This window comes from Saccopteryx leptura, chromosome 4 (genome assembly GCF_036850995.1).
Source record: "Saccopteryx leptura isolate mSacLep1 chromosome 4, mSacLep1_pri_phased_curated, whole genome shotgun sequence".
Taxonomy (NCBI): Eukaryota; Metazoa; Chordata; class Mammalia; order Chiroptera; family Emballonuridae; genus Saccopteryx; species Saccopteryx leptura.
This window is the reverse complement of record NC_089506.1, coordinates 32,733,367-32,747,742: the sequence shown is the minus strand read 5'-3', so window position 1 is coordinate 32,747,742 and position 14,376 is coordinate 32,733,367. Positions and strand designations below refer to the sequence as shown.

General features: G+C 42.6%; 1 protein-coding gene across 2 annotated transcripts in view; it reads right to left on the bottom strand.

The window, feature by feature from the left end:
- GPAT4 (glycerol-3-phosphate acyltransferase 4) overlaps positions 1–13,413 on the bottom strand; it is a 39,097-nt gene extending 25,684 nt beyond the window's left edge. Inside the window, exons 1-2 of one of the 2 annotated variants that reach the window (XM_066380400.1) lie at positions 13,281–13,355; positions 7,474–7,590 (exon numbers count right to left, since the gene is read on the bottom strand). The gene's annotated coding sequence lies outside the window, so the exon portion shown is untranslated. Of the gene's footprint in view, positions 1–7,473; positions 7,591–13,280 lie in introns of both variants that reach the window. The other variant, XM_066380399.1, reaches the window with a different exon arrangement.
- Between the last annotated feature and the right edge of the window lie 963 nt (positions 13,414–14,376).

Below are 14,376 nucleotides of genomic sequence, written 5' to 3'. Positions count from 1 at the left end.
CCTCACAGAAATTCTTAGAAGTAGAGAAAAAGCAAGAAAGCTACAATTATCAAAGAGTTTCAAACATCTTGCTGGATCAGCAAAGCAGTCATTAAAGCCAGAGGTAACTGTGCTTTTAAGACCCCTTTAACACAGACTTTGATCTCTGGAAATATCAGAAAATTGCTCACATCAGAACTCAATCACACCACAATCTAGATAACTGCTCATTTAGGAAAGGATATCACTTTGTCTCAAATAAATATAATCATGACTCCTTAAGCATGAGGCCGGGGAAGCCATTAACTCTAAGGAATATTTATTCATTCTTTAACTTTTATAGCTTTCAGCCAAATGTCACCGAGTCATTGGGACCAAAGTTCCCCCAACAGCCTATATGGTCTGGAGCAAAACATCCTAGGAATGTGACAAAGCCCACGGCAAAGCTAACTAAACTCTTCAACCCTCTGAGCCTGACCTGTGGTGGTACGGTGGATAAAGCATCGACCTGGAACACTGAGGTCATGGGTTCAAAACCCTGGGCTTGCCTGGTCAAGGCACATATAGAAGCTAATACTTCCTGCTCCTCCCCACTTCCCCTTCTTCTCTTTTTGTCTCTTTCCTCTGTAAAATTAAAATAAAATCTTTAAAAAAAGGAAGGAAAAAAGTAAACTTTTCAACCATCTGAATGGCAAATCTGGGCTTTTATTATTTGAATAACCCAATTTTCCACTCAGTTCTCAAGCTGATTAGTTCATGCATTCAACAAATATTCACTGGGCACACACAGAATGCCACACATTAGGTTAGTGTTAGATATTTAGTGGTGAACAAATACACCTAGAGACAAGGATTAAGCAAGTAAGCATACACAAAGTCTTAATTCACACTCTAATGACTAACAAAGAAAAGAGTCCTGGAAGAAAAAATAACAGAGGGAACTTCCAGACTTAAATTGGAGCAACTAAAACCAGTTCCGACCAAATCACAAGGCCAGGACTACTATGATTCCTAACTGTAGAATAAAATACTTCTTTTCAGCTAGCTCTCTGTGACATCCTACTTCAGGAGACCACAACTACCAGATTATGTCCACAGACATGCTGCTTACCAACTCAAAAGGAAAAAGGGCAGTTGATTACAAATAAATGCTTAGGTTACACTGCGATAATGCATTTTTAAAGCACATCAAGCACAATGTTTGTCAAATATGAGATCTCAACAAATGGTTATGTGTTATCATTTCATTATGATCAGAAAAAAACTCAAGTATTGTCTTCAGTTCTTGGTATCCAATTTTAAGAGGGCTAGATAGAAAGGCATTTCTAAGTATGTCACAAAACCCACAAGCCAAAAAATACTACATGCCTAGCAAGCACTAAGTACTCAATAAAAAGATTAGGTGTAAAGCACAGAAATATTAAAACTACAGGAAGATGACAGAAAAAAACTTTTTATAAACCACAGTACTGACAAAAAAGAGAAATACCCTCGATGACTGCTGTGAGAGTGTAAAATGGTACTACCGAAGAACAAGTTAGCAACACCATCAGCATTTTAAATGCACATAACCTAGTTCCAGCAATTTTACTTCTAAAAATTTATCCTAAAGATAAATAAGAACAGTGGCTCTCACCCAGGGCCGATTTTTTATTCCCTCGTGGAACATTTAGTAGTATCTGCAGACATTTTTAGCTGTCACGACTTGGGACAGGGGTGTTACTGACGTGTGGTGCAGAGAAGGCAGGGATGTACTCAACTTCCTATACTGAACACGCTAGCTCCTACAACAAAGAATTATCCAATCCCAAATGTCAACAGTGCTGAGGAAGAGAAACCTTGTATCAAAACATGTGCAAAATTCTATATATATGTGCAGGATTATTGATTGAAGCATTGTTTGTAATAGCTAAAGAAACATCAATGTCCGTTAATAGAAGATACAATGGAATACTATTCATCTGTTAAAAACACACACACACACATATATGCACTAAGAAACAATCTCACAGAACAATAAATATCAACTGTGAGGAAGGAGGAAAAATACATACAGTTCATATGTATTCACAAAGAAATATGTCTGGAAAGATACACAAATGACTGACTACAGCAGCAACCTCTAGGAGTGGAAGGAAGGGAGAGGTCACTATCTTCCAGTACTGTATCTTTAAAATTGTATTTATCATTTTTAATAAGTAAGTCTCATGGTTCAAAAATTTAAAAAAAATGCACCAGCATTTGAATCCTGACTTTATCACTTAACTAGTAGTTTGAATGACTTTAGGTAAATTAGTTCATCTCTTTAAACTTCTGTTTAACAACACCTACTAAAAATAATGTTCAAATGATTACAAGATAGCCCTCAATCGGTAGCTCAGTTGGTTGGAGCATTGTCTTGATGTATGCCAAGCTTATGGTTTGATCCCTGGTCAGGGCATATACAAGAATCAACCAATGAATGCACAAATAAGTGGAAAAACAAATCAATGTTTCCCTCTAAAACCAATCAATAAATATAAAAAAGATTACAAGATAACAAAAGTAAAGCACATTTATGGTGCCTAGAACAAGGAAAGAGCTCAAACTGTATTAACCATTATTATCATTCTAAGCTAGGTAGGAAGACGGGCATCTGAAGCTATTTCCCAAGAAGTCATGACATTACACTAATAAGAGACCTGGTTTCAACTACTACCTGCCTATAGGTGCTTATAATCCCGTAAACTGGCTGGATCATGCTAATCTCACTCAAAAACTGCACTGTGGTCTGCCTAACAAGGAGGCAAAACAGCCAGAGCCAATTATCACCAAACAGCTCTGAGGGAAAACAAGACTTCTCCAGAAATCAGGAAAAACGTTTCATGCTTAACGATGGCACCCTGTGTGAATGTTCCAGCAAAGGCTAAGACTGCCACAGTCATTACGAGTCAATAAAATAGATATCCATGCCAGACGGCTGCACGTGGGCACTGGGGGCCCTCAGAAGACCCAGCCAGAACCGTTCCCATGGCCGTTCCCACTGGCTGCACTGATTCTCTACGCAGGGTGCTCATTTGACTCACCTAGGCCTCAGATCAGATAAAATAAATCAGAATTTTTGTGGGTGGGACCCAAATTCATTTTTAAAGAGACTCAGGTGATCATAATGGGTAGCCAGAGTTGCAAACTAGTGGGTTAAAGATTTTTTTACCAGTTAATTTAGCAAAGAATTGGAAACTGTGACCACCCACAATCTATCTTTGATCACAATTACCCATAGTAAATAAAATGTATCTAGTTCTCTAACTTAAAAAGAAAACAGAGACAAAATGAAGTACAGTTGTAAGGAGTTGATGACATTTGTAAGGAGTTGATGAGATAACTACAATACATCACAGGACCATGAAAAACTGGTAGATGCCATTTAGCATTACAGAGCACTCAGATCAAGCTGGCTGTCATCTGGAAAAAGCAGATTTGCTCTGGACACCCTGAGACCAGAGAATTGGTATTATGGTTGGCAGTAAGAGGGAGTGCATGTTTTACCTTAGCATGTATTAAGAATCTAGCCTTCATACTGCTGGTGGCAATGTACAGGGTACAACCACCTTTGGAAATAGTCTGGTAGTTCCTCATATGGTTAAACACAGTTACCATAGAACCCAGAAGTTCCTCTCCTAGGTATATAGTCAAGAGAACTAAAAAAAAAACGGCTCACACAAAAAATTGGGCCAATGTTTAGAACAGCATTATTCAGAAGAGCCAAAAGGTAGAAACAACCCAAATGTCCACCAACTGAATGAATGAACAAAATATGCTTTATACATACAAGGAGTGGGCTGAAAAAGCAGTTCTATGGAAAGCAACCTCACAAGGTGATCCGATCATAAATTCCTCACTGGCCAGGTCGTGGTGGAGTCACATCGCAGGCATATAACTTTAGTGAAAGGCTTATCTTTGCCTTAAGCAAGCCCTATCTATTGTTTCTGTGCATCTAGGTTAACATGCCTTTGAAAGACCCCCCTTTCAGATCCCTCCTTTTAAAGGTGACCACCTTCAAGAGAACACATAATCTTAACTATCCTGTATTCTGATCCCTGCCTTTCTTCCTCTCACCTTCATGTAACTTATTTTATGTACCTTCCTCAATCTCAAATGCATAAAAGAAACTGTAAACTGTTATTCTCCAAAGCATTTTTTTTTCAGTCTGTTCAGATCTTGCTTCCAGGAGTATCTTCTGTTTGACTCAAATTTTTATAAAAATGTAAGGGAGTTGTGGAGTATAAGAAATTTGCTTGATTCGGTTTATACATTCTTTTTTTTCTTTTTATATTTTTTTAATTTATTCATTTTTATTAGAGAGAGAGAGGAGAGAGAGAGGGAGAGATAGAGAGAGAACAGGAAGCATCAACACCCATATGTGCCTTGACCAGGCAAGCCCAGGGTTTTGAACCGGCGACCTCAGCATTCCAGGTCAACGCTTTATCCACTGCACCTCCACAGGTCAGGCAGGTTTATACATTCTTACATTGACAAATGGAGTATTATTTGGCCAGAAAAAGGAATGAAGTGTTGATAGTTGCTACAATACAGATAAACCTTGAAAATATTGTGCTCAGTGAAAGAAGCCAGTCACAAAAGACCATGTATTATATGATTGCATACTATGAATTTAAATCTTTTTTTTTCTTTTTCTTTTCTAATCAAGTGAGAGGAAAGGAGACGGAGAGACATACTCCTACATGTATCGTCTGGGGCTGATGTTCTGCCCTTCTGGAGCCACTGCTCCGTTGCTAGGCAACTGATCTAATATTTTAGCACCTGAGGCAAGGCCATGGAGCTATCCTCAACTTGCTCATTGGAGTCATGGCTGCAGAAGGGGAAGACAGAGGGGGGGAGGGGGTAGACAAGCTTTCAAACCCAGGGCTTCCACACGCTGGGCCAACATTCTACCACTGAGCCAACCAGTCAGGGATTTTTGATCTCTGGCAACACCCATCTTGGGCCAATGCTTGAATCAACTGAGCTATCCTCAGTACCCGGGGCCAACACTCGAACCAATAGAGCCACTAGCTGAAAGAGGGGAAGAGAGAGAGAAGAGGGAGAGGGAGGGAAAAAGAAGCAGATGGTCGCTTCTCATGTGTGCCCTGACAAGGGATCAAACCCAGGACATCTTCATGCCAGGCCAATGCTCTATCCACAGAGCCAACCAGCTAGGGCCAAATTTAAATCTTTAGAGACAGGAAGTAGATTAATGGTTACTTAGGGGGGAGGAGAATAGGGAGATAGAGAGGAAGTAATAACTAAAGAGTATGAGGTTTTTTTCTGAGTTAATGAAAATATTCTAAAATTGTGATGATTACATATATCTGTGAATATAATAAAAACCTAAATTGTACAATGGTTAAATTATGCAGTATGTGAATTGTATCTCATTAAAGCTGAAAAAAAATCTCAGATGAGTTTTCAAAAGAGAATAGACTGATTAGGAAGACATTCACCCATATCTGGATTCTGCAGGGTGGTAGACACATTATGGTAGTTAGAACAGAGGTTTTAAAATTCCTTTCTAATCCAAGCTTTTTGACTATGTATGTGTCTTTACTTAAAATAGCAGAATGTCAGAGAAGCAGTAAATGATAATGGTTCAACATACAGGGAATCAGACAAGCTTCATTCAAAACCAGCCTCCATTACTTTTCAGTTGTGTGACCGCAGGGAAATAAATCAACTTTCCACGCTTCAGTTTTCTCATCTGCAACATGGGAATAATGCATCCTGTGATATATGTGATAATGAATAGAGTGCATTATCAAGTAATCAGTGTAGTGCAGGGGTCCCCAAACTACAGCCCGTGGGCTGCATGCAGCCCCCTGAGGCCATTTATCTGGCCCCCGCCGCACTTCCGGAAGGGGCACTTCTTTCATTGGTGGTCAGTGAGAGGAACATAGTTCCCATTGAAATACTGGTCAGTTTGTTGATTTAAATTTACTTGTTCTTTATTTTAAATATTGTATTTGTTCTCCCCCTTTTTTTTACTTTAAGATATGTGCAGTGTGCATAGGGATTTGTTCATAGTTTTTTGTTTTGTTTTTTCATTTTTCTGAAGCTGGAAACAGGGAGAGACAGTCAGACAGACTCCCGCATGCGCCCGACCGGGATCCACCTGGCACGCCCACCAGGGGCGACGCTCTGCCCACCAGGGGGCGATGCTCTGCCCATCCTGGGCGTCGCCATGTTGCGACCAGAGCCACTCCAGCGCCTGAGGCAGAGGCCACAGAGCCATCCCCAGCGCCCGGGCCATCTTTGCTCCAATGGAGCCTCGGCTGCGGGAGGGGAAGAGAGAGACAGGGAGGAAAGCGCGGCGGAGGGGTGGAGAAGCAAATGGGCGCTTCTCCTGTGTGCCCTGGCCGGGAATCGAACCCGGGTCCTCCGCACGCTAGGCCGACGCTCTACCGCTGAGCCAACCGGCCAGGGCTCATAGTTTTTTTTATAGTCCGGCCCTCCAACGGTCTGAGGGACAGTGAACTGGCCCCCTGTGTAAAAAGTTTGGGGACCCCTGGTGTAGTGCTTGACACAAAGTACTCAATAAACAGAAGTTACTACTAGGCAATCATCACTACAAAGCTGGAGGCAATAATAAGATGATAAACTACAACTTTATTAGTCAGCCTTTGAGAATTCTAAGCCAACCTCTTTTATGGCTCAAATAACTGAGCCATGGAAGGGCTGAATAACTGGGACAATTTAAAAATCAGACTAGCATCAGAGGCAGAACTGGAACACAGATCTGGTCCCCAGGCTGACTTCTCATTTGTCTGCGGTACATTCCATTTCAGAGGAAAGCCACCCATTTTTCCATGTATTGTCAGTACACAGACCCAACAAGGGCCCCACTTCTGTTGTGATGGTAAACAGACATGTGCACGAGCACAACAGAAGTACTTTGGTGGTAAATTCAACATCAAGTGTATCAGAGTAGTGGAGTTATAAGAAATGTGCTTCAATAGGATGCTGCTGCTTAGGACAAGTGTATAAATGTTTCCAAAGAGACAGGGCAGCACTTGGAGCTACTAGGTTAAAGGGAAGCTGCAGTGTTGAAAAACCAAGAATACATATACATACAGCCTGACAGGTGGTGGTGCAGTGGCTAGAGCATTGACCTGGAACACTGAGGTCCCCGAAGTCACCTGCTTAAGCGCAGGGTTGCTGGCTTGAGTGCGTGATCACTGACATGAACCCAAGGTCACTGGCTTGAGTCCCCCGGGCCAAGGAGCATAACAAGAACTAATCAATGACCAACTAAAGTGAAGCAACTATGAGCTGATGCTTCTCACTCTCTCCCTTTCTCTAAAATCAATTTTTAAATGAAGAAAAAAAAATACACATACAGCCAACATCAGTCCTAAATAAAATGGCTTAAGACTAAGCCAGGATATGATAGGCTAAAGGAGAACGTCACTCCCTAGGAAAAAGACAGGAATATGGTCAGTTCCAGCATGCTGGTCTTACCTAAGGCCATGCTGACCTTTAGTACTGCCGCTTGCCTGAAAAGGCCTAATTTGAGTTGGAACTGGGTAATAAGTAACATGATACCAAGTTCACCCCAAAGAACATCAGTCTTCAAAGCTGGAATGGAAAAAAAGGACAAAGAATATAGGATATTTTAATATTCTGGGGTCATAAGTTTAAGAAAGAACAAATTGATTTGCTAGAGCCATAGGACCCAAGACACTTCATTACCAAACCCTCAATTTCAAAACTTGTACTTTTACCTTTGAGCACTGTGTATGTAACTGGAAGTGATTTCCTGGCCTTTTTGTTTTTTAAGTTTTTTTCTCATTTATTTCACTGTGCATAATTATTCTGAGAATCATTTATTGAAGTTGCTGCACGTGTCAACAGTTCATTCCTTTTAAGTGCTGAGCTGTCTTCCACCGTATGGAGATACCTAATTTATCCATTCATCTACTGATGGACATCTAGATTGTCCCAGCTTGGGACTGTTACAAATAAAGCTGCTAAGGCTTTGTATGGACATGCACTTTCATTTCCTTTAGGTAAATACCAAGGAGTGGAATGATTGAGACTAAGGTAGGTATATGTTTAGCTTTTTATGAAACTGCCAAACTCCTTTCTAAACTGGTTGTACTATTTTGCATTCTCAGCAGTGTATGAAAGTTCAATATCTTCATCATCACTTGACATAAGAATTTTAATTTTAGACATATTTATGGATGTGAGGCAGTATCTCATAGTCTTAATTTGCATTTTCCTAATGATCAATGTTATTGAACATCTTTTCATGTGCTAATTTGCCATCTGTGTACTTTCGTTGGTGAAGTGTTCATATCTTTTATTTTTTTATTAGGTTATTTTATTATTGGATTTTGTTACTAGCCACATTTTAAAAGTCAAGTTCCCCCTAAGACCAAGCAGTCTTATTTAAAATAGGAAAGCATTACTACTGAACTGTACTTAAAAATAGTTAAGATGGTAGTTAGAAATGAGAATCCCACAGAGGAAAATAAAAAGCGTTTTGTCACAAAGGCACAAAATTTATGAAACAGATTTCTTTGTTCAACTCACCACAAAATCAAAACAATCCAGACTGCAAAGAAAAATCACTAGAACATGAAAGAAACAAAAAAACCGATGACCACAACCACAAACTATTTTAACCTCAGAACTGAATGTTACTAAACAACATAAAACACTCCTTCAACTTTATGTTCAGCTGACAGTGATTCTGCGGTATCCAACACAGCAGCTGGTAACCATGTGTGACTCTGGAGCACTTGAAACGTGGCTAGTCTGAACTAAAATGTGCTGTAAAGTACACACTGGATTTCAATGACTTAGAATGAAAAATATAAATGTAAGGCCTCATTAATAAATGTATATCTGATTATACCGTATGTTGAAGTGATATTCTGGATACTTTGGGTTAAATATATTCTTAGAATTATTTTCACCTATAAAAATAAGAAAAAAGAAAATATTTTCACCTGTTTCTTTTTACCTTTTTTTTAAAGTGGCTATTGTTATATACAGTGTATCCGTAAAGTCACGGTGCACTTTTGACTGGTCACAGGAAAGCAACAAAAGACAATAGAAATGTGAAATCTGCACCAAATTAAAGGAAAACTCTCCCAGTTTCATACCTATTCAGTGCAGTTCGATGTGGGCTCACATACAGATTTTTTAGGGCTCCTTAGGTAGCTATCCCGTATAGCCTCTACAGACTCGTCACTGACTGATGTCTACCAGAACGGGGTTTCTCCACCAAACTGTCGCTTTCCTTCAACTGCTTATCCCACCGAGTAATGTTATTCCTATGTGGTGGCACTTTGTTATAAACGCGCCGATATTCACGTTGCACTTTGGTCACAGATTCGAATTTATCGAGCCACAGAACACACTGAACTTTCCTCTGTACCGTCCACATCTGAACTGGCATGGCCGTGGGCTGCTCCGCTGTATACACGGTGTGACATCATCATCTATGCATGCGCACATGCTGCCACATAATCCTACAGAAACTGGGAGGGTTTTCCTTTTATTTGGTGCAGATTTCACATTTCTATCGTCTTTTGTTGCTTTCCTGTGACTGGTCAAAAGTGCACCATGACTTTACAGACATACTGTATATACCTTCTACTAGCCATAGCACTGATCAAACACTTTTAAAGCAAACCCTAAAAATAATGTATCTCCAACTCATAAGAAAAATAGATACATATAATCCTGTTTTCCTCCCCATTCCTCCAAGGTGTGAATAAAATGGTACAATGGAAGGGGTTTTCACCTTGAACTTAGGAGATGTCCTAGATTTGAGCTACAGCTCTGTTACTATCTGATCTACAGACATTCAGCTTCCCTGGATTTATGTTTCCTCACCAGTTTTTGTTTTTTTCATTCAAAATATCAACAAAAATGTATTATGCTCCTACTTTTTATAAAACATTATTCTAGTATTGCAGATCTTGAGCTTATAGTTTAATAGGAAGTACAATTCAAACACACTAACAACTATTGTACACAACAAAATTTTAAAAGGGTCCCAAAAAAGGAGACAAGCCATTGTGATTGTGTGGCATGTGCATATGATACATATCTGTATATGTTTTAAAAGGAGAAACAGTACCTTAAAGGAGTTAGGAAAAACTCCAAGGACTTATTACTTTACTAACTCTAAAATCCTGTGCTCTTACAAAGCATTCATCATGCTATTGTAAGCATTATTATGTAGCTTAGTAATACATGAAATTGATGATAGTTGCTCAGGTCTTCCCCATAAGCACAATGATACAGTAAGATGAAAACAACATACCACAGTGATGCTTTTTTACCTGAAGAAACAATTCTGCAATACAGTTCAAGCTTAAATCTCCAGGTTCTATTTCCAAAAAGTAGGAGATTTTTCAAATAAAAGGCAACCTTTTGTGATATGCATACAGATGAGAGAAGTGGTTTATTCTTTACCAGAAACCAGTTAGCAAGTTTGGCTAGAATCCTGATAGACTTTAACCATAACACTGTTTCTAACACCATAAACCCAGAAAACAACCACACAAAACACACACACTCCTCCCTCCCCCATGTCTTCAGGGGTGATGATTTACCAAGACACCCAGCTGCTGTTATTTCAGTGGTACTTTCATAAACTGGATGTGCATGATAACTACTGTTACTTAGATCACAAACTCACAAAAGTCCACCCTGAAAGAAAATTTATAAACAATTATGTCATGTTATATAATTTGAACTCAAAGAATTCTATATACAAAGATTCCCTTGTTACAGCATTCCTTGGAGGTAAAATGCCCCCATATAAAGGGTAAGAAAACTGGACCTGGCCGGTTGGCTCAGCGGTAGAGCGTCGGCCTGGCGTGCGGGGGACCCGGGTTCGATTCCTGGCCAGGGCACATAGGAGAGGCGCCCATTTGCTTCTCCACCCCCCCCTCCTTCCTCTCTGTCTCTCTCTTCCCCTCCCACAGCCAAGGCTCCATTGGAGCAAGGATGGCCCGGGCGCTGGGGATGGCTCCTTGGCCTCTGCCCCAGGCGCTAGAGTGGCTCTGGTCTCGGCAGAGTGACGCCCCGGAGGGGCAGAGCATCGCCCCCTGGTGGGCAGAGCTTCGCCCCTGGTGGGCGTGCCGGTTGGATCCCGGTGGGGCGCATGCGGGAGTCTGTCTGACTGTCTCTCCCCGTTTCCAGCTTCAGAATAAATAAATAAATAAATAAATAAATAAAGGGTAAGAAAACTGAGGCACAAGTACAAGTACTGAATTTACCTATCTTTCTTGAGATAGAGAAATTTAATAGCATAAAGTATGCTAGGAAATAGATACCAAAAACAAACAACAAAAAGCCTAGCCCATAATTCATCCAGCCCAGAATTCTTATTTGTTAATGGCAAGAAAGAATGTTTTATGGGAAATGGGAAAGTGCTATTGTTCTCCCTGCTATCAGGAGCAAAATCTCTGGGATGTACTCCAAATCATTCCAGTTTCCCTGAGTAACTACTAAACAGCTCTGAATGTTATCTAAATCTTTTAACACCTTGTTTTTATTCTCAATATGGTATTCTAGTTCTGGGGTCACAATTTTCCCATGTGTCAGAAAAGCTATGATTAGACATTTGTTCCACATGTAATTTATGAAATAATTTAAGGCATATCCCCTAATTGTATTATTCCAGAATTTGGTGGAAAAGTTTTTTCATATTTACCCGTCCAAACCCTTCATTGTAAGAGTTTTCAGTCATAGCTCTTCCACACACTTCTCTTTCCTGAAGACGAACTAAAGGCAAGCAGTAGGTACAGTGGAAAGAGTGAATGCCGAGTTGGGAGATGTCTCCCCAGCCTCAGTTGAGCTTCTCACTCTCTGTAGATCTGGATAAGTCACTGAACTTCTCTGGACCTTGAGAGCTCATCAAAAATGAAAAAGTTAGACAAGATAACCTGGAAGTGCTCATCCAGACCTGAAAGTCTTTGTTTTAACCTGCCCTCCGGGAGCCTGATCGCTTTAGGCACCTTTTTCTAGTCCTTCTCCAATGCCATATGTGCTTTTTAGCCAAGAGACTTATAAGAGTTGACTGTGTCCCAATAAAAGTACACTATGATTTTATTTGATAGCAAGATTTCTATTTTCTATCTCAAGCTACTTCTGACATCAAGAATTTGTCCCAGAGATATAGGGGAGAGGGAAATGAATAAGGATGGGACAGACTTAGCCCTGCAGGGAGTTGTTGAGGCTGGACAACGGGTACCTGCTAATTCACTATTCTGTCTACTTTTGTATGTGTGCAACTCTGCATAATATAAAGTGGAAAAAACCGACATTACTGTCCAAGTGAGAATAGACTACCGAACGGGCATTATTTACAGGACTCTTTTCTACACAGGCTTTGGCATAAGTATAATTGCTGTTCACACCATTTCCCTTGGGTTGAGATAGAATCTACAAGACGTGAAACTAAGCAGAGCTATCTAAAATCCAGCCAAAATGAAGAAACATGAACCAGAAAGGAAACTCTTCAACTGACCTCAAGGTTATCAGTGAGAAGACCCAAGGTAAGGAGAGCATGAAGGAAGAGCCACTAACGCTTATAACAGTCTGGACCTTGCTTCCACAGAGCTATGCTATTAGGTGCCCTATGGTACATTTTCCCTAACTTTTCAACTGCAAAAGTTAAAGCCTTCTATGAAACGGAAAGCGAGGAAATAAACAAGACCCTAGGGTGGGAGGATGCCTTGCAGGGCGTGACAGCAAACGGAAAGTCAAGGGATGTCGGGGGTAAAGAAAGGAAAAAATGGGGCTCCTCTGGGGAACAAGAAAGAGGAATGAATGTACATCCCACGGAAGCCGAAGGACGCAGGAAAAGAGATTCTAGGCAAAGGCACTTGCTTTTATCTAAAGCCCTCCCTTCAGCCCCCCACGAGCTGCGTCCCTCGGCGCTAGGGGAGGGAGCGCTGCGGGCCCCTGGGACTCAGGAGGACCGCGGAGTCTATCCCGAGGGGGCCGGTCGGAGCCGGGAGGGCGCGGCGCCGCGCGGGGGACCAGGTCCCGGCGCCGAGGCGGCGAAAGGGGCGCGGACTGTTCCACTGCGGCCGAGGGGGCGGAGCGGCCCGCCCGGCCAGGCAACCCCAGCGAGCCGCAATGGTGTCTCCTGACGCCAGCGCGGCGTATGGAGGGCGTCCCCGGACCGCAGGCCCCTCGCGGGGCACCTGGCCCCAATCCCCACGCTCCGCGATCGGCTTCTCTGGGGACAGTGAGGACACCCGCACACAGGAAGGAGCGGGCTCGGCCATACTCACCGGCCGCGAGGCTGCGAGGCTCCTTTCCCCGTGCCCGTCCGTCCCGCCCTGGCCCGCCGCCGCTGGCCGAGGCGTGCGTAAGGACGTGCGCGCGCCCGCCTTTTGTCTACGCCGCTTTGACGTGACCCCTCGCGTTCCATCCCCACCCCTCCCGCCTTCCCATCTCACGCTCCGCACCCTCGCGCGCGCGCCGGGCTTGCGTCGGGCGAGTCGGGCGCGGGCTCCGAGAGGCGGGGCGAGAGTCAGTGCCGCGTCGGCCGCTCCGGGTAGGCGCGCTCTGGAACTGCGGAGTCGTCCCCTGGCCAGTCGGGGGCCGCCGCCCCAGGCGGGCCCCCCAGTGCTGCGGAGACTGGGACTGTGCGCCCTAGGCCCTGGTTGCCTGCACTTCGCCGTGCCCCCGGGATTCCTGCTCCGATCAGAGGAGCATTTCCTAAATAGAAGTTTCCACATTTAAGAGCTGAGCCAGGGTCCAAATACTGGCTACTTCCCCAGGGTTCCGTAGCACAAGTTCTGGGGAGGGTGGTGTCAGCCCTGACTAGCCAGAGGAGGCTTGAATGACTAAATTACCTTGTCACCTTGGGGTTGTTGTGAGATACAGTGAGTTACCCTTCTGTATGTAAAGAACTTAGCTCGAGGTCTGGCACTCTTAAAAAATGTTAGCTGCCAGCACCATCCCTACCATCTCCACCACCACCACCACCATCATCCTGAGTCTCATCACCTTACCAGAGAAGCCAAGGAATTCGAGGAGTTGGTATACACGACCCCTCACTCCTGCAAGCTTCCAAGGTCTACCTAAATTTGGAACAGATCTCTACTAAATTCTAGCTGGTGCCTGCTAGATGGAGTTTAGACGTGAATTTCTCATCATCTCTTCAGACTTCAAACGCCTAACCCACGCTTATCCCTAAAATCGGTCCTCCTTAAAAAGAAAATGAGTCCTTTCTGTTCTAAGAAGATGTTTTTGCCTCCAGTACCAAGCCCTCCCTTCCCTCAATTATTCTGCATACTGTTGTCATAATATTATTCCATGGTAAATAACCTGATAATAAATCTTGAGGGTAAAGTCCACGTTCTTAGATCTCAAAACCTGACT